At 50.8% G+C, this 20,305-nt stretch overlaps 1 protein-coding gene across 3 annotated transcripts in view; it reads right to left on the bottom strand.

The window, feature by feature from the left end:
* ATF6 (activating transcription factor 6) overlaps nt 1-20,305 on the bottom strand; it is a 1,455,481-nt gene that overhangs the window by 144,048 nt on the left and 1,291,128 nt on the right. The gene's annotated exons all lie outside the window — the stretch shown is intronic.

Here is a 20,305-nt window from a genome sequence, read left to right as displayed (position 1 = left end):
TACCATCGTGGATACAGAGTCCCCCATTCCAGAGACTGCATATCACCTCCTGTACTCGGCAACAATAAAAACAGCTAGCCATAGCGCACTATATCTGGCCTCCCCGCTTGTTATTCCGGTCCGCTGAAGCCCACACACCACAGAGCCCCATTAAATGGGAATAACAGCTCCATACTGATTTTCCCAGTCTAAAGCACCTCAGTTAGATAATTAGTCTTTATCTCCATTGTAGGCAACTATAGGTCAAGGACCACGGCAACCCTTCACATGACCACAGCGAAGAAGGCACTATCTTCTGTAGCAGGCCCTGGTGGAGAAAATAGTCCTGTGGCTGGTGAGGTTTCCAGGCCCTAACGTCCTGAAGGTCCTCATACTAGTTATTGTTGGCATGTGGTAGGGTAATTGCATGCCCAAGATCCTAATTCAGAATTTGCTTCAAATAAGGAATGTAGTGTCATTTTAAATTATATTTATAATGTTTTATATAGCGCGAACATGACCCTAGAGGGTGTCAGAGCGCTTTACATTACAATGTACGGAAACGTTAGAGTTTGGGGGTAATATACATACATTCAGTAAACGACATTCGATATCGAAAGATGTAGACAGTAGATTATAAGATAACAAAAGTTGCTAACAGTGATATAAGGTTTTGCATTTTATGGAATCCATTTGTTCATTAGAAGCGATTTAACTTCTTTTTTGAAGGAGGAGGAGGGTATTCAACGTACATCTGGAGGTGGGGAGTTCCAAATCTTCAGTGCAATACTACAGAAGGCTCTGCAACACGTTCTCTTTTTGTGGAAGAATTGTGGTTTCAATATTAGTGAGCTCACGCTAAGGAAGTCTCTGTACCCTCCAGAAGGTATCAGCTTTTGCCCTAAGTAGCTGGTGGTTTTGTGATGAAGGGCCTTATGGGCCATGCAGGGAGATCTTTAGTTGTATTCTTGCCTCATATGGTAACCAATTCAGTTCTTTTAAGGTCGGCGAACTATGGTTATTTATTTTTGTTCCAGAGACGGGACTGGCCGCAGCGTTGAGCGAAGCCCTCAGTTGGGCCAACTTGTATTTGAAGAGACCGCATAGAGGTTTACTTCTGTAGTTCAGTCTTGGCAGCACTAGTGCTTGTACCGCCATTTTTAAGTTGGCCTGTGGAAGGAAGAGTTTAAGTTTCCTTAGGATGCTCAGCTGCTTATTAGCTACTTTGATGGCATTACTGATATGCACCTGCATATTCAAGTGCTTGTTGAGAGTGATAACCAAGGATTTAGTGGAGTAAATGATGTGGGGAGAGCAGTCAATGGTGGTTAGATGCTTTAGCCAAAGGTCGATCTTGGGTGTGTGGTTGGAGGGGAGATGAGGAGGAATTTTGTTGATTTGGTATTGAGCATGAGGTGGTTGACAGTGAGACAATTTTGAGTCTTATGCAGAATAGCAGTGAGGAAGATGAAGTCTTCTGGGGAGTATATTTTCATATATAGTTGTGTGTTGTCTGCATACATGTTGTGAGAAGTTAGCCTGGCATATGCTGTCCACTAGTTATAGTGGGCCCCTTGCACCAGTCCAAACAATCCTTATTGATGATAGGTTTAAAGACAACATTTATTGAAAGCTATCCTAGTGGTAGCTATGGAGAGCAGCTTTCAGGCTGTCTTGAAGGAGTGCAAAGCAGCTTGGTTTACCAGCTTATAACCTCTTGAATGACCAAATGAAAAGAGACCCACACAAGGTATATATATATAATATATGTATTTATTACTAAACACTCTCTACTAACCTCTTTATGAGATTAGAGAACAAGATACACAATATCAACACATTAGAACGTCAGTAAAGAGGGGTGTGGCTTCGGAGCCGATGAGAGTGGAAGCGTGAGCCTGTAGCTCCGCACTAACCCCGCAACTAATCCTGTTTTGGGGGCTGCTCCGGGCCCCCAAATTATTCCTGGTCGAGCAGCGGGGCATAGACGATAGTCCCTGTGATCCAGACCGAAAACGGCGCCTCCTGCGTGCTCCGGGGTCCCGGTAAAGTCCCGGACCCGGCCGCTGATAAAAATGGCGGCGCCTGTGGGGATTCAAGATCGTTGGAGCCTTGCGGAGAGCTGAGCGGCCCTGCCTGGAGGCCTCAGGAGAGCAGCGATTGACCCGCTAGTGGCTGAATGGGGAGACCCCCTGAAGACCTAACTATGAGGTGGGGGCCGCATGAGGGCGATCTGAGCTGCTGGCTGCTGTTGGCCCGTTATTGAAGGAGTGACGCGGGCCCGGTGCTCGGCCCTGGTGGAGCGTGGCTGACTGCGGTCGGAGCAGAGAACTGTTGCCCTGCGGGGGGCCGAGGTGAGGGGGCTGACCGAGTGCGGCGCTGCCTGCCGCGTGGCCTTTCTTCCCCCCCTGATCGAATAACGGAGGAGACTACGGCGCCCTGGGGGGCCGCTTGAGAGTCCCCAGTAGCACTCATCTTGCAATCTTCACCTGAGGATATGCGAGGAAGGAGGGAAGGCCTCTCGCGCCCAGGTGCCGACCGGAAGAGCTGTCGGACCTTCTAGCCTTAGCTCAAGCGGAATGGAGCGGTGGGACTGTGCTGCTGCGCCGGGGGCTGAGCCTAGATGAGGGGTGAGTGGAGGAGCTGTCTGCCGCCATTGGAGAGTCCTTTGACGAGGGAACAGAGAGTGACTGATAGCCGCCGGTGGGAGGTTGCTGCTGGGAACCAGGATTTTTACCCGGAGGTGGGCCGTGGTGGGGTGTGCGTGGGAGCGGCACTGCTGGCCGTGTCCTTTCCTTCTTCTTCCCCCCCGCACCAGACGACGCGGCGGGGATCGGTGTGAGGACACATGGGGTACGGCTGAGAGACTACTGACCTAGTTGACGGCGGGGCTTGGCTGCTGGGGGTGCCAGATGCCTATCCTGGAGGGCCACTGAACGGGATACAGAGGCGGCGCCAGCGCTGGGGAATGCGGCTCTGGATCCTAACATGCAGCGTCCGTAAACCTTCTCAGCTATCCGTGTCTTCCCCAACGGCACACGGGTTCTAGGCCAGGAGCGTTATTTGCAGCTGTGCGATATTGCGCAGAATGGCGCTGCTTGGGAGTTTTAGAGGTCGCTTGGAAGGAGTACCTCCTGGTGGATATACTGCCAGTGCTCTGCTGGTTGGTGGTGCCGCTGTTTGGGTCGGCGGCCTCTGGAGCTCTTGAACACTGGGCTCCTCGACTTCGCCGCTCTGTCGGAGTGGAATCGCCCCCTCGCTGCGCTTCCCGCCTGGCGGTGCTTGGATATTACTGCTGCACCCGCTCATTCTTGGACCCCCCGCGGTGACGGGCAACACCTGCGGCTGATTTGGACGCAACTGGGGGAAGAAGGGCCGGCTGCCCGCCCCCACCTGCCCTGTTGTACTGGGGGGTGCTTGAGAACTTTGACCATGGGAAAGTCCCATGGAAAGCAAGGGGGTCCTCTCCTGGACAATGCGGAGCTGGACGGGGAGCGGGGGTTGCGTGACCCGGCGTCTAACCCTCCTGGAGAACTCCCACAGTGCCAAGTGGATCAAATCTTGCAGGCCATAGCAGATACTAGAACGGCCCTTCAACAAAATATTGCACAGGTGGCAACTGGACTGGGTCTCCTAAAGGCCGATCATGCTAAGTTGTCTGACAAAGTGCGACAGACGGAGGCTAAGCTGGACGAAATGGGGCCTGGTCAGCTCAAGTTGGATGCTCAGATGGGAGACGTTCTATCCCGGCTGGGGACTCTGGAGAAGCGAGCTGACGATGCGGAAGGCCGCAATAGAAAGAACAATGTCTGCGTAGTGGGCCTACTGGAACAAATTGAGGGATCTGATATGGTGACCTATCTAGAGCGCTGGTTCGGGGATGTGGTTGCGCCAGAGGGCCTGTCGCAGTTTTACACACTGGAAAGGGCCCACAGAGTGCCTGCGAGCCCACCAGATCCTGGATGCCCTTCCCGACAGGTGGTGGGACGCCTGCTACATTATAGAGACAGAGACCTACTCCTTCATAAGGCTAGAACCCCGGGCCCCTATGCTGTGGACAATAGCAAAGTTACACTATTCCCAGATTACACACTTGATGAACAGCGGGCTAGAACGTCCTTCCTGGCTGTCAAGCGTGCGCTCCGCGATGAAGGCATACAATACTCTTTGATGTTCCCCGCACGCTTGCGAATCGCACTGGATTGCAAAACGCATTTTTGTAATAGCCCAAATGAAGCCTGGGCATGGATGGAGGAATATCGAGCTGGTAGGGGAGAGGCTGGTTTATCCTTGCAGCGGCCAGTGACGGAATAGCGACTTCGTCGGCCCCGTCGTAATGAGAGACGGCGATCGATGCCTGGAGCCCCCTCGATGTCTCAAACGGAATCGGAGCGCTTGGCGGCGCTGAAGGCTGTTGTGGATATTACTGGGACAGAGACGTCCTCACAGGTGGCATCTATGGGCTGTGACAAAGAAGCTGATGAAACGGAGGCTGAGCTATCTAAATCTGGCACCCAGATTCTTCCCAAGGTGACATCGGGCACGGCAGATGATATGGTGGTTGCTCCATGACAAGCAAGGTAGACTCTGTGATTCCCTCTGCGAATCACCCTGTGAGAACTGCCGTACTGAACTTTGTGGATTGTTATATGGCGGGTTGCTTGGGTCCGGGATGAGTGGGGTGTCTGGGGGGCAGCGGATTCGCCTGATTGCTACACTGCCTTTACTTTCTTGGTAGGGGGGGCGCTGTCACCTCATGGTTGAGTATTCGGACCTTACTGAGGGGGTTGGTGCTGGAAGCTTCAGCTGGATGTTGTGAAATTGTTAGGTTCTATCCCACCCCCACAGGATGGTTCCCAGTTAGAACGCCTTTGAAGAAAATTTCTTTTTGAGGGTGCTTGTTGGGGTTTGTTTGGATAGGATTCACTATGTTAGTGCCTGTTCTGGGGAGGGAGGGTAGTGTTAAGGGTGGGATTGGGACTGTTGGGGTTGTGGGTAAATTTGGTTGGGGATGGATGCTCACCGGCATGTCTAGAAGGGGGCGACAGATTATTGTGTTTTTACAATTGGATTATGGGTCCATTACCTGATGTAAAATGTATGACTAGGACTGTGCGGGGGAAACACTCTATGCAACGACGATACAGGATCCACTCATATTTAGTACGCAGGGGCGTGCAGATAGCATTCCTACAGGAGACGCACTTCACTAAGGCTGAAGGGTTAGCATTGCAGCACAGGTGGCGCGGGCAGCTTTATTATACTACTTATACGGCATTCGCAAGAGGGGTGCTGATTTGGATTAGGGCCGGGGTCCCCTTCCAGATGACTAACCAGTTGATAGATCCCGTGGGCCGGTATGTGGCGGTTATGGGACGTCTTCACGGGCGGGATGTAACCCTTTGCAACATTTATGCCCCTAATGTGGAACAGGCGACTTTCTTTGCTCACATGTCTGAAACTCTGGCCGTTTATTTTACAAACCCGGTGCTACTGGGGGGGGACTTTAACTCCATAGCAGACGTGACCATGGACAGGTCTCATCCACCGTTGCCCGATGCCCCAATTCATAATTTAGCAAATACCAAATACCATAGGTAAGATAGTTGGGGACTTATAGATGTATGGCGCGCACAGCACCCTGGTGAGCGAGACTACTCGTACTTCTCAGCCCTGCGTGAATTACATGTAAGGCTCGACGCGATTTTGTGTAGCGCTGGCCTTGCTGCTATGGTAGCTCGTAGTGAATATTTATCGCGTACCATCTTGGATTATAATCCGTTGCTGGTGTGCTTTTGCTGGGATCAGGAACGTCCGGCCGTACCGACCTGGCGTTTGCGCCCAGAGATGCTAGAAGACCCGGTCTTCCGAGCTGAGTTGGAGACGGGAATAGAACGATACTTTAGCGATAATGAGGGTATGGCTGCAGGGATGTGGAATTCCTATAGCCCGACGCCCAGGACATATTGTTTGGGGTCAAGGGCAACAAGTTTTAATGTGTATTTTGTCCTTGGGACAAGTAGGCCCAACCCCCTGCAGCACAAACCCTTTGGCTGCCAGGTTGCAGTAGCACATTAATGGCCAGGGAAGGGCACTGCCTGAAGTTAAGTGCTTATTTGCGTGCTCATGTTAATGCTGTTCAAACTTGTATTTATGGTTCATTAATTGAAAGCCTTTATTATTAGGGTGAGCGCTCGAAGTAAATGTAAGTTCTGACTGCACTACTGACAGTGGTTACAGTATAAAAATGTGAACTCACGGTTTCAAAGTTTAGCAATATGAGGCTATGCATAATGCTCCCAGAATGCTCTCTGATTAGATGCAAATATTTGCAGAAGCTTGAGAGCAAGATTAATGACTCTTTGCTTTCAATATAAAATGTTCCTAAAAAAATGAAAGTAGGAAAAAAATACATTTTGCTAAACTACTGTGAAATTTCAGGTACCGTTTGTTTGCAGCATCATTTAGTCAAATGTGTTGATGCATGCTAGTATTTCGCAAAAATATTCATATTGGAAAATCAGTGTAACCAGTTTCAATAAGATTATGAGTAACAAAAATAAACAAGCATTTGCAAAGCCAGTAGGTCTGAAATTAGTGGTCAGCTTTTTAGTTTTGCCAATACGTGACTTGTTTTGGCATGGTTTTTGTAAAGCCTTCTAGATGTGAGAACTGCCGGGCCCTCACCCTTATAACAAACATTGGCAAAAGCAAAAAAAACAAAAACCAAATTGGTCTAAAAAAAGCACACACTGCCACATTAGTTACTGCCACTGAACAAAACTACTTTGTGTGCCAATATACTCCTTGTGAAAGAGCTTGATGCCGTCACTCACAGTGAAGCCAGCCGATACAGAGAGAGGGAGAGAGAATTTTAACAAACACAAAAGGTTGTGGTTAATGCCCGACCAAATTAGGGGCCCTATTATTAAAGAAAGTCTCAAAAGTGCACCCTTGGTATATTTCCTTGCATTAAGTTCAGCTATACAGCTTTCGTGAATTTACAAGAATTTATAGAAGTAGGGCAAGAAATGTACTCCTGGAAAATATTTGTGAACTGCAGTTTATCATGAGCAAATATGCATGTATAGATATGCTCATGCGAAAACCAGACTGTTTGCAAGGCCATTTTCCCATCAACCACTTTTTTCCCAACTCTGGAAGAAGGTTTACGTCTGCCATTGTCAGGAGTAAATTTCCAACATTTCTCAGTCTGGGAAAAAATTAGAGAAGAGTTGTTGAAAACCCTTGAAACATGCAAGCTAGTAGATTTGCACAGACTTAAAGGGCATTCCAACCCTGGAACTATTGCTTACCACTACCTTCAGTCCCAGTATGTAGATCTGCAGAAACGTGGCAACATAAAGGGATTGTTAATATTCAAAAACTACTATGGTATGAGCCCTGGCATAATCAGAGAGGCTATATAAGAGCTCTTATATAATGAGATTGCTGCCATAATTTGTCGCCGAACCACATGACACCAAAGGGACAAGTGGATTTTGTTAGAGGACAAGTAGATTTTGGAAGCAACTTGCCCCATGGACAAGTAGATATTTTAATAAATTCCACACCCCTGATGGCTACGACGACGCCACTGGAGTGGGACACCTTTAAGGTAGTGACCCGGGGCTTGTGTATTACTAAATGGGTGGGAGTTAGGAAGACGTTATTGCAGGAAATCCACTCTGCAGATAAGACTCTTAGGGAAGCCGAGTGTACCCACTCAACTAATCCTGAGGCGCGGGCACTTGTTTCGAGCTCTAAAGAGGCAGTGGCGGTAGTCACGGAACGTTTAAGATGCTTCGACCATAGGGCTTATTTGGCCCGTGCGCATGCCGAAAGAGATAAGGTGGGTGTTTTGTTGGCGTGGCTGGCGGACCCTCTCCCTAGATGCACTCCTATTCTGGCGCTGACGTCCCCGACGGGGCAGTTAGAATACACCCAGCTTCAGATAAACACCCGATTTCGTAACTATTATGCTGCATTATATGACAGTCAGTTGCAAGCAGTTGACACTGACATGCATAGTTTTCTAGAGGATTTGGAGCTGCCCTCCATACATGCGGAACCAAGCTTTAGTGCTTGGTTTGCAACCACTTCTCGTATGTGGTAAGCGGTCTCTCCGTCCCCGGGTGCTTCAAGGGCTGCATAACCCAATGGCGTATCTGCTGATAGTGGTATTGCTCGGCTTCCTGTACTGAGAAATCGGAGCGAAAATCCTCGAAGATCAAGGTACCGCCGACATCGAAGAAGTGGCTGATCGGTCTGTACCCCTCTCCGTCCCAGTGTTTGAAAGCTACTAAATCTAGGCCAGGGGGAAATGTTGGTTATGTGCGTGAGCGGCGACGGGAAGGAGGTGAGGCCACAGCATACAGCGGTCGCGTCCCATGCCTCTAGTGTAGCCTGTGTAACCGGTGACCTGTAAAGACCAGAGGGGCGATGGGTTTTTCAGATAAAGGGGATCTTCCACAGGGCCTGCCCACCAACGTGCGTTCCATAAAAAGCCAGTGCTTTTCGGACTCCCTCTGGGAACCTTCCAGCAGAACCCTTAGCTGTGTGGCCCGGTAGTAACGATCTATGTTGGGAATCCCAAGGCTACCCTCTCCTGGGGGTCTATAGCTCAAGTCCCTATTCATCATGGGTCTTTTATCTGACGGGATTTCAGAATGCCAGAAGAAGGCTCCAAGGGCAATGCTTGGAAGAGGTACAATATTTTGGGGAGCATGCTCATTTTAAGTGCTGCCACTCGGCATAGCCAGGAAAGGCCAAATGGCCACCAGCGATGGAGGTCCTGCTGAGTCTGTGTCAATAGGTTATTATAATTTAAAGTGACTATGTCTTGAATCGATGTTGCAAGTTTTTTACCTAAAATGGTATGTACTCCTGGTTCCACTGCATTGGACATATCTGCTTGAGAACGTCGTCAGTGGGCGGCAACAAGGAGAACCCAAAGCATGTGACTTGGACACATTGCCCCGAAACCCCGAGGCTGCGGAAAACGTCTTTAGCTCCATAAGAAAGGCTGGAATTGACATCATGAGGAACTCAAGTGTAGCAATAACATCATCTGCATATAAACGTATGGTGTGGGTCTCTCCCCTGAACTGAATCCAGATGATCTGAGGGTTCTCCCACACCGTCTGAGCCAAGGGCTCCATATACAGGGCAAATAGCAACGGGGAGAGCGGACAACCCTGTCTTGTTCCCCTTGCTATCGGAAAGGGGTCTGAAATAAACTTTTACCCGGACCGTAGCTGAGGGGCGACTGTAGCTGTTAAACACCCGTTTGCGGAAACTTTTCCCCACCTCAAAGTGCTTCAGGGTGGCCTCCAGAAATAGCCAGTGAACCCTGTGAACGCCTTTTCCCCATCGACAGACAGCATCCTCCGTTCCTCCAGTTGGAGGTGGGACTTGTCCAGAAGGTGAAGTAGCCTCTGTGTGTTGTCGCCGCATTGTCTAGTTGCCACAAACCCCGCTTGATCCGGGTCCACCAGGCCCGGCATCAACGATCCCAACCTAGCTGCCAGAATTCCTGTAAAGAACTTTAGATCGATGCTCAACAGGTATATAGGCCAGTATGATGTGCATTACTGGCTATCCTTACCAGTTTTAGTGAGGAAACCAACTGAGGCACGAGGCATCATAGGGGGGATATCTGAGGTGTCCCCAATTGCGTTAAAGAGTCGGGTTAGTATTGGGGCAAGAGTGGTGCAGAAGGTTTTGTAGAAAATAGCAGTAAACCCATCGGGATCTGGAGACTTAAGGTGTTTAAGTTGGGCTCTGGCTGAGATCACCTACTCTATACAAATTGAACTGCCTAATGGAAAGACCTAATCGGGGTCAACCGGGCGAGAGCTACTCCCTGGAGATAGGCTTGGGCGTCCCGCTCTGACAATGGCTGTACTGCGTACAACTCAGCATAAAAATCCCGGAATATGCGAGTGATGTCCGCATCTCTAGTATGCTCAGAGCGTTGTGTAACGCAGATCATTTGGACCATAGCCGCCTGACACTAAGCACGCAGCTTGTGGGCCAGCAGGCGCCTACACCTATCCCCTCCCATATAGAACGAGTGCTTCAAACGCAAGGCAGTATATTCTGCTCTATCAAGGTCAAGACTAGCCAGCTGGGCTTTCAGCTGCTGCAAAACCCGAGGCGCCTGGTAAGCTTGTGTATTCATTCTAATTCTAGCATTTATTTGGAGAGTTCTTCTCTTTTTTCTCTGCAGATCTTATTGTCAGCCGAGGACATGGTTGTAGAAGAGTAGGGTCTGCTTCCTATGGTCACCCCCACTTTTTGCTTTGCTTTACTGGTTTTTCGACTTTAGTGTGGTTGTGGGCCTGCTGATCAGACCCACAGCCCAGCTGTTCTCTCTCTAAATTCATACCATGTACTTTAGGTACATCACCAATTGGATATTGGGTCACCTTATGAGCCCCTGTATAGTGTACCCTAGGTACCCAGGGCATAGGTGCATCCAAGGCCTACCAGGGGCTGCCGCATGTATTATGCCACCCCTGGCTGGCCCTCCACATTGACACAACTGGCTGATCACTCAGCTGGGGCAAGGTCGCGTAATCACCCCTTGCTTAGGTATAGTATCTCTATACCTACCATTACATTTAGACACATATATAACTATAAGTCAGTCCTATAGCAGGCCTTAACAATCCTGAAGGCAGAGTGCTTGGTTTTATGTGAGATGAGGCTCTAGCATGAGCTGAGCCTGTCTGCAGCTTTCGGAACCATGTCCTTATAGCTGTTCTATGATATAGCCATACCATATACTCTTAAGTGCATTATAATCCTCGCGGTTGAACTCATGGTCGATTTACTGTATGATAATCCCACAGTCCGGGTCCGTACTGGCCCACTGCTTTCTGACAGTATCCGTGTGCGGAGAGGCACTAGACAGGGCTGTCCCCTGACGCCCTTACTGTTCTCTCAATCCTCAGAGCCGAGGGTCACGAATGGGACATCCCGATGGCAGATGGACTCCACGTGGTGTCGCTGTACGCAGACGACTTGTTGCTGTATATAAGAGACCTGACTGACATCCCTGCCTCACTAACAGACATTTTCCAGTCTTTTGAGGAAATGTCGGGACTACGGGTTAACTGGTCCAAATCGGGGGCCTACTCCTTTGGCCCGGATACCCCTGAGTGCAACATCTACCTGGGTGGAGAGAGACTGCACTGGTACCCCAACACGTTCTGCTACCTGGGGATACGCATATATCGGAATCCAGCAGACATCTTGGAGGGGAACCTATTGCGGACGATAACCGCAATTCGGGCCCAGGTTGGCTTCTGGAAAACCCTACCCCTAAACGTGCCTAGCCGTTTAGCATTGGTTAAAATGATACTACTACCTAGACTGCTATATTACTTTGCCAACATACCCACGTACGTACCCACTAAACTATTCCGAGAACTAGAGGCTCTACTCCGCAGCCACATTTGGAACGCGGGTCGGCCCCATGTGGCGCTGAATAAATTGTATGGACCAACGGACTCGGGAGGCCTGGCAGTTCCTAATATGGAACTGTACTACCTGGCAGCACAAATGCAATGGGTGACGGGGTGGCTCAGTGATAGTCACCTAGAAGACACTGCTTCGGATGTGGCTGTCTGGAACCGGACGCATATCGGCGCATTGTTTCATCCGCTGGCTCGGGCCCCCTGCCCCACTCAGCTACACCTAGCAGTCGCACGCAAGTGCTATCTACGGTGCCTGCGAATCACCAGGGCAACAAAGCCATATGCCCCAATTCTTCCTCTGCTAGGCACCCCCAGGCCGACGGGTGTGTTGACGGAGGCTCACTTAACTAGCTGGCGCAGGCGGGAGTGGAAACACTAGGAGATCTCTATGCAGACGGTGAACTGCTTTCTTTCGCAGATCTTGCTACTAGCACGGACATTCTGGCCGGACAGTTTTTGCTGCACGCATCTCTCCTGCGCACACTGACCGCTTCCTGGGGCGACATGTCTGCGGAGCCGCCGATGCATTGCTTCATGCAGTACCTACATGTCATGGGAAATGGCTCACATATTATACACTGGCTAGCGCAAGCTCTATTGACTCACACACAACCTTCCACGTTGCCGCTGCGGGCAAAGTGGGCGACCGACAGAGGGAGGGACTGGACAGATAAAGAATGGGCCATGGTCTTAGCCGGGCCAACAAATATCCTGCGCAACCCCCGCTTCAAACTCATCCAATTTTACATATTACACCGAGCCTACCTCACGCCTGACAGAATAAACAGATACTTCACAACAACCGACGCCGCATGCCAACGCTGCTCACTGACCGGGGCAGACCTCTTACATATGCTCTGGCATTGCCCTGATATACGAACATACTGGGATACGGTCACGGCATTACTCACACAAAGCACTGACGAACAAATACCCATCACGTGGGAGGCCTGCATCCTGGGATTGTACAAACGCACAAAGCTTAATAGAGTGCAGGCGCGCTTCTGGGACATGGGACTCATTACGGCCAAGCGCTTGCTCACCAAACACTGGAAGGCCGCCACCCCCCCACATGTTAGGCACTGGCAAACCTCTTTCACAAACTGGGCACGGGCGGAGGGCACGGTGCTTCTCCGAGAGGAGACGGCGGGTCTCAGACAGTTCCCCATTGCTCAACTCTGGGATGATCACCTTAGAACCTTCCAGCATGCCTACCTAGAACTAGGGATAACCTGAGATAACGTACCCCAGGGCCGCCATCCAGCACCGCGGACAGCTGCCACACCTGACCACTTTCTCTACTCGCCTCCGTTGGGCCGGCGAGACACTTTGGATAGTGCGGACACCATGCCCGCTCGACACATAACACAGATCTGAACTGCAATACACCAAAGTCACTGCCTCACTCGGCACCTGCTTTCAAACGCGTTGACCACAACTAGCGACGACAGAGCATTCCCTCCACACTAGGGTGCGACCTCCACCAGAAAGGCCACGCTCACGCCTCTCAGAACGATAAGCCTAGGACTGGCAGTACCCCACGGCCACCGCCCAAAGACCTCCACATGGTGGACCCATCCACCCCACATATATCAAGAGACACCCCGCCCGCCTCGCCCCGCCTCCGAAGCACTGACCCACTACATGGAATTGCAATGACCCTCTCCCCCCAGCCCTCTTCACTTCCATTACCCCCCAGTTACTTCCCGCCAATATATAGGCTTAGGGAATGGTTTACTTACTGGTCATGTTCCTCGACCAGGCCCCCTTTAATGTTACTGAAGAAGACACTGCACATGCCGTGTCATGGACACGAGATGATATTTGTCGGTACACACGCCACCTTTTCGTGGCAAAGACATAACATTACCCACGACATGCACAAGGTTCAGGCCCACCATAGAGTCTAAGCTAACGAGCCAAGGAGGGTAAGCCTCACGCGCTGACCCCCGACCTAAAACTGCACTTCCCCGCTAGCAATACTGGGGGGTTCCACACGTATCCAACCTGCGGCATAGCCAGACCTCAACCGCAAAGGCCGCAGACCAACTTCGCCACAAATATGCGTCTGCTCCTATACCACAGTGAGCTATACTGATATACACCACTTTCACACTGCATTGATGTAACAAGCATAAAGCTAACGATATGTTTATTGCTGATACTCCGGATGTTAAATACTGCATGCAGCTTTTGAATCTCTGCAGGAACTTGGGCAATGGCTACAATGATGTCGATGCTAACTTGGAACTGCAATGTTTTTTTTTTTATTTAACAACATAAAAAGCAAAACCATAGACCTGTTGCTTACCGTGCTATGTATAAGAAGATGTGTACATGCTTCCCTGAGCTCCGCCGCCGGACCCCCGGGTTGCCGGCTGAATGGCTGTGTCATCTAGATGATTTCTCACTTGTTTACCTTTTTCCGCGGCCAGCCCTTGTGGGCTGTCAAGGCTGTATACAATATGATGACGAATATGTGTACAATAAAGGTCTTTAAAAACCAAATAAATAAATAAATAAATAATCCTCGCGGTTGAATGCTAACTTTGGTTTGGCTTTATCAAAACATGTCGTGTAAGGTGTCATACGCTTTGGAATACTACCCCCTCGCCAGTTCTGGCGATGGGGGTAGCATTCCACCCTTCTAGAGGGAGAAGACATGTTGTTCCAGTTAATCCCGGTTAAAGTTAACCAGAGCCTCAGCATCACAAAATGGATGCTGCTGCCACAGACACAAGTCTGAACTCCTGCTGCTGGGAGTCCTTCCAGCGAGGGAGGCTTCGACAATAGCTTTCCTGCCTTGGGAGGTGCTAGCACCACCCCAGACAGGCCATAGTGTATTGGGGCAGAGAGGGCTGAATGAAATGAGACACTGCCTGGGGCACACAAGGTGCTCCATGGTTCAAACCAGTTGCTTGGGCACTCCAGCCCCAGCTCTGGGGCGAAACTGGACAAAGGGAAAGGTGTGTAACCACCCCCTTCCTTGGTCCCACCCATAGGAGGGGCCTAGCAGGTAATCCAGCCCCTTTGATTAGTATAAAGCTAGGAGCTGAGTCTAGAGAGTATCCTGAACTGAAACTTGAAACAAAACTCTGGACCTTCGACATTCTACTGCAACTAGAAGACTGAAGAATCTCCCTTGTGGTCAAGGAGTGACCACCCTGTGCAAACAGGCACCATCAAGTGATCTGCGGTTTGCTTTGTCGACGCTCCCGCCGGAGCCCGAGCACAGAGCCCGACAAGGACTAGACTTCCAGACTTCTTTGACCCCGATCCACAGCAAAGCTGAGACCCGTGGAGGCAACGAGAGACGTGGGACCGGCCATCTTGAAAAACCTGCTCATTGCTACTTGTGCAGTTTCTGAGGCATCCTCAAAGTTGTGCATTGGGGATTGAGAAGCCCCAGCCCGGAGCACCTTCTGCACCAACGCACAGCCCTCCACACTCCACGAGTGCCGCGTGGGGCCTGCTAGTGTTTTTGTGCTCGACGCGCCTTTCCGGTTACTTGCCCATTTGCTAGTGGCCTCTGCGAAGGCGAACCCTTAAACTTACACCGCTGGCCTGGTTGCTGCAGGCTTGCTCCTGCTTCCCTGAAAAGGAGAAGCGTCCCAGACCTTGCTGGTCTGAACAGAAGCCCATCTTCGGTTCCTGCGTGGGTTGCATTTGCCAAGGCCTGTTGACTCCGATCCGGAAGCCGACACCGCCAACAGCGAGAGCCTTCGTGGGACAGTCCGTATCCAGCTCCTGGTCGTCGCCGACGCCTCCTGGTCCACGTGGCTGCAGCGACAAGCTTCACGACTTCACCTGATTGCTTCACGACATCGCCTGGTTCCTTCCTGGTTCCTTCCTGGTCACTGGCTAGTGACCCAGACTCTGTCCCCTCTGCTTTTAGGTACTCTTCATCCTCGATCCGCCCTTGGATCCGACCTGACACTTCTCTCCTGGTCGTCTGCAGCATCTTTTTACAGGTCTCCATAGGATTCAGCTACGATACCCGACACAACTTGACACCTATGCACCCGGCTCCTGTGGGTGAGGTAACGTGAGTACTCCGGTGCTCCTGTGGGTATTGACTATCCAAGTGTCCTAGTTTTCAGTAGCTTTCTCCTAGTTTATCCGGAAGTGTCCTAAATCAACTAGTTTCTAACTCTTACGTATTCCTATGAGAACCTGCGTGTGTGTTAAGACACTGCACAAGCTTCCCGTGGGCCTCCTCCTTCCTAACCTTTGGTAGTTCAGTGTAGCCCCAGTGATTCCCTAGGCCCTAGGCCTACTCCTTGTTCGTGACGTGGTTCTTATACCACTATTTTAGTTTATGGTTTGCAACGCCCCTAGAGATCGACTGTATTTTGTGCAACTTATTGTATGATAACTAAGTATCTTGTTATGTGCTTGTGCCTCTGACCTCATAAAGAGTTCAGAGGGGTTGTGTTAGTAATAAATACAATATATTTTATATATAACCTGTGTGGTGTCCTTTCATTTGGTATTAAAGGGGTTACATATGGTAAAACAGCTGGCTTCACATGCTCTCTGAAGTTTTAGCCTAAGACTGCTTTGTCCATGCTACCACTAGGATAGCTGGTCTATAAGGTTGACTTTACAACCATCACCATATGGGTTGTTTGGACTGATACAGGGTGCCCACTAGAATAGTGGACATCACATATCTGGCCAACTTCTCACAGTGGTGATGAGGGATCCTCTTACCACTAGCTTAAGCATTTCCCATAGGGACACCTTAAATGTGTCCAGGCTGTCATTGAAAAACAGGAAGTCCTCCAATGTCTTGGTCAAATGCTGTACTACCTCAGGGCGATGGAGAAGAGTATTACGCAGCCGCCAGGAGTGTGGTGGTATGTCTGCCGGGGGTACTGCCAACGCTAGAGTCAGTGCTGCATGATCAGTGAGGGCACGCGGCTCGATGTTAAGAGTCATGCGCCAGTGGAAGCAAGGATTGGGAGCCTATGAAAAAATCAACCCTGGCATAGGTTTTGTGGGAATGGGAGTAGAATGTGTAGTCCGTTGGGTGGGGATGAAGGGCGTGCCAGAGATCAACTGACACCAAATCCTGTAACCATGCTTTCCCACTTTCAGGCAGAGCCCTCGTTTGTCCCTAATGAGGACACATATTGTTGTGGAAAAGCCTTAAAGCGAAGTCTGTGAGTGCCGCTAGATAAGAGGTGTATTTCCTGAAGTAAGCACAAATGAGCGCCTAAGTTCTCTATGTATGAAAAGATGGCCCTTCTTTTAATCAGGTTGTTAACCTCCTTTACATTCAGGGTTAGAATTTTAATGCTTGCTAAAATGTGGGCCGGGACAAACGGCTAAGTTTGGGCATCTGTATGCACCAATAGTCTCATAGCGTAGGAAGTGCATGAGGTCGGGGAGTGCGGTAGGCACGGGGCAGGCTCGTTGCACGAAACAGGGAGTGCAAAGGGGTGGGAGAAGAGAACCACCATCAGTATGCACCAATAGTCTCTTCGCGTAGGAAGTGCATGAGGTCGGGGAGTGCGGTAGGCACGGGGCAGGCTCGTTGCACGAAACCGGGAGTGCAAATGGGTGGGAGAAGAGAACCACCAACTAAAAAAAAAGAAACCCCAACAATTTAACTCTACAAACATAAGTAAATGTAATTTAGCAATCAAGTGTCTGGAGCTACAGCTCCCGGGAAGTCGGTTACGGGGTACCAATGGCCGGGCTCTCTCCCGCCCCCTCCCGATCATAGCTCCCTGGTTGTGTTAATAGTTACTGTGAGGACAGCAGGGAGGCCATCAAATGCTCACTGATTCTTCACTCTAGACGATAAGGGCTACTCCGAGGGAGCTCCAGCCAGAGATGCAAGGACAGCCTGCCGCTCCTTTTCCATTGTGTCTGAGTCGGGACATGATGCTGAGTTCGACGGCTTAACGGTGGTCCATCGTGGAGTCTGCTGCTTGAATTGTTTGGTTGCGGTTTTTCAGATGTGGGTTCCTCAAGATTCAGGAGCTTGTAGGCCGCGGAGAGAGAAAGTATCTGCTAGAGCTCCCCTTTGAAGGTGAACATCAGCCGGAAGGAGTGCCCTCAGGAGTATGGGTTGTCAGCTGCCCAGAAGTGAACAGTCATAGATCGAAATGTCTTGCGCTTTACCAGGGTAGACGCTGCTAAATCTTGATAAAATGTGGGCTTCTGGTCTTTGTATTGGAAAGCGGAGTTGCCCCTGGCTGCACGAAGTATGCGCTCCTTGAGCTGGTAGTCATGAACGCAAGTCAGAATGTCTGCAAGGGAAGCAGGGTCAGCCCTCCGAGGGCCAATCAATGGGTGCGATCTAGCTTGATCAGAAAGTCCTGACATTCGCCCAGAAGTGAACGAAAGAGGTCCATCACTAGCACTTCGAGGTTAGTGCTCTCTGTATGTCAAGCCTCGGATACGGATGTTATTCCACCAGGACCTGTTTTCTAAGTCCTCTCTGTGAGCCTGGAGGCCCAGGTTCTGTTCTTGTAGCCGAAGGACTTCTTGTTGCCGGCTCTCGAGGTCTTCGTCGTGCCCAGATTCATGTTCCTCTAGGGCGTTCACTTTTCCCACCAGAGACTCCACATCTCGACGTACCTCTCGCAGATCGGCTAAGAGGTCCCGCTTCCTAGCTGACAGGTCCTTGCGAAGGTAGGCATAGAGAGATTCCAAAAAGGTTCGACTCACTGGAGATTCTATTCCTTCCACTCCCTCCATCTCTTCCGTGGACTGCCTCTCAAGCTGCGAGTTAGTCTATTTAAGCAGCATCTCTTTCACTGTTCTGACATTCGGCCCTTGGGGGCCGCAATTGCAAAGCGTTGCAGCCCCTGTATCTGTGGGAAGGTGGCAGGCTTTGTTTGAAAGTCTCAGGGGGCAAGCGAGTACCCTTCAGATGACCCGCTGAACAGTCCCCTCCTCCTCTGCTTTGAGGTGTGGCCCCCACCATGTGTCCTCAGGACCTGCTAGGTGCTCCAACCTGGCCAGAACTTTAGCTGGCAGAGGAGCTTGTGCCCTGTCGGGTAAGTCCTGGGGCGAGTGTATGACCCTGGTCTCTGAGTCTTGGTCCGTGGGCCCGGGCCCACTCTGTTGCGATCAGCCGCGCTGCGGCAAACTATGCTCCGAAATGCTGCAGGCCCCATTGATTCCGCTGCTTGTATCAGTGTCAGATCCCAGTCCCTGCCCAGCGGCCTTCTCTCATGTAGTGGCAGCCAGCAAGAGGCACACGCTCGCCTGGCCTGCTTGATCCCCCGGGGCCTAGGCCCCGTGCAAGCCGCTTAGACCGACTCCGTCAGCGATGCTCTTCCAACCCACGCTGGGTGTGCGGATAAATGGGGGCATCTTCCATTAGGTGAGAGGGGAATAAAATACTCACGCCCCTGTCTCTCCTCCACCGTCCGAATCCCGTGCCGGCCACCAGGACCACTCCGCACTCACCCGTACATTGGCGTGGGGCACAGAGACTGCTCCCTGCACTCGCGGCCCAAGCTCTCTCCTCGTCCTCCCAGAGTTCAGCCTCCGCTCTACACAAGACAGCGTTTCCTCAGCACAGTGAAGGACAATGAGGGCTGTATGTTTGCAATCCCCACACGTGTTCCTGCCACCGAGGACTTGCGCAGGTCCTTGATGGCGGCTCCACCAACTCCAGAGTCCGGTCAGCGGAGCTCCGTCTCAGGGTGCCGTTGTCCATCCCTTGGTCTGCTATGGCAAAACTGCCTCGGCGAACCCGTCACCTCAGACCCAGGGAAAGTGTCCAGCCGCAGCGCCTCCGTCTGCTCAACAATGGTTCCTTCAGGTTGTTCGCAGGCCGGCCTGTCTCTGCCGGGAGGCCACCCCCAGCAGCCACTTTCCCCTGCACCGGACCCAAAAACCTATGGTCCAAGGGCACCACCGACAGCAGTGCGCTCCACTGGGGTGTGTCGCTGACTTCAGGGGATGCCCTCTGTTGCTAGATTACCGGGGCTCCATCGGACGGGAGTGGAGAGACCTGAAGACACGTTTTACCAAGTCGCCAACTTGGCCACGCCCCCGCCTAGATCTTTAAAGGTTTTTTTTCAGTTTACCTGAAGATTCCCACCATTAGAATGACTTCAGAAGTGGGATCGGGACATTCTCTTCAACCTCGACCAGTCACGGTGTGGACTTTTTGGGTGCTTGGGAACGGTGCTAGCTTATATTTTGGATGACCGCATAGAGTGGTGCTTCCATAGTCCAGTCTCGGGCGTACTAGTGCATGTACCGCCATTTTTAGATCAGTCTGTGGGAGGAAGGGTTTAAGTTTCCTTAGGATACTCGACAGATAATTGGCTCCCTTGGTGGCATTGTAGATTTGCGCCTGCATATTTAAATGTTTGTACAGTGTGACTCCCAGGGATTTTACGGAGTCAATGATGTGTGGGGCGCAATCGAAGGAAGTTAAATGCTTCAGCCATAAGTCTATCTTGGGTGTGTGATTGGGAGGGGAGATGAGGAATTCAGTTTTCTTGGTGTTGAGCATGAGATGGTTGCCATTGAGCCAACTTTGGGTATTGTGAAGAATGACTTTGAGGGAGATTAATTCATCTGGTGAGGAGATTTTCATATATAGCTGTGTGTTGTCCGCGTATAGCTGATATAGAATGTTTGCAGGATTCAGCGCATTGGTGAGGGGTTCCAGGAGTAGAATAAAAAGGATTGGTGATAGTGCTGATCCCTGTGGAACTCCTAGGGTGACCATGGATGGTTGAGATAATGATTGCTTCATTTTGATTCTTTGGGTTCTGTTGCTTAGGAAGGAGGTGAACCATTGTAACACTGGACCGGTTAGGCCCATCCTTCATTCAAGTAGGGACAGTAGATTGTCGTGTTTAACC

This window comes from Lissotriton helveticus, chromosome 1_1 (assembly GCF_964261635.1).
Source record: "Lissotriton helveticus chromosome 1_1, aLisHel1.1, whole genome shotgun sequence".
NCBI lineage: Eukaryota > Metazoa > Chordata > Amphibia > Caudata > Salamandridae > Lissotriton > Lissotriton helveticus.
Note: the sequence above shows the minus strand (reverse complement) of the source record. Positions and strands in the feature narration are given on the sequence as shown.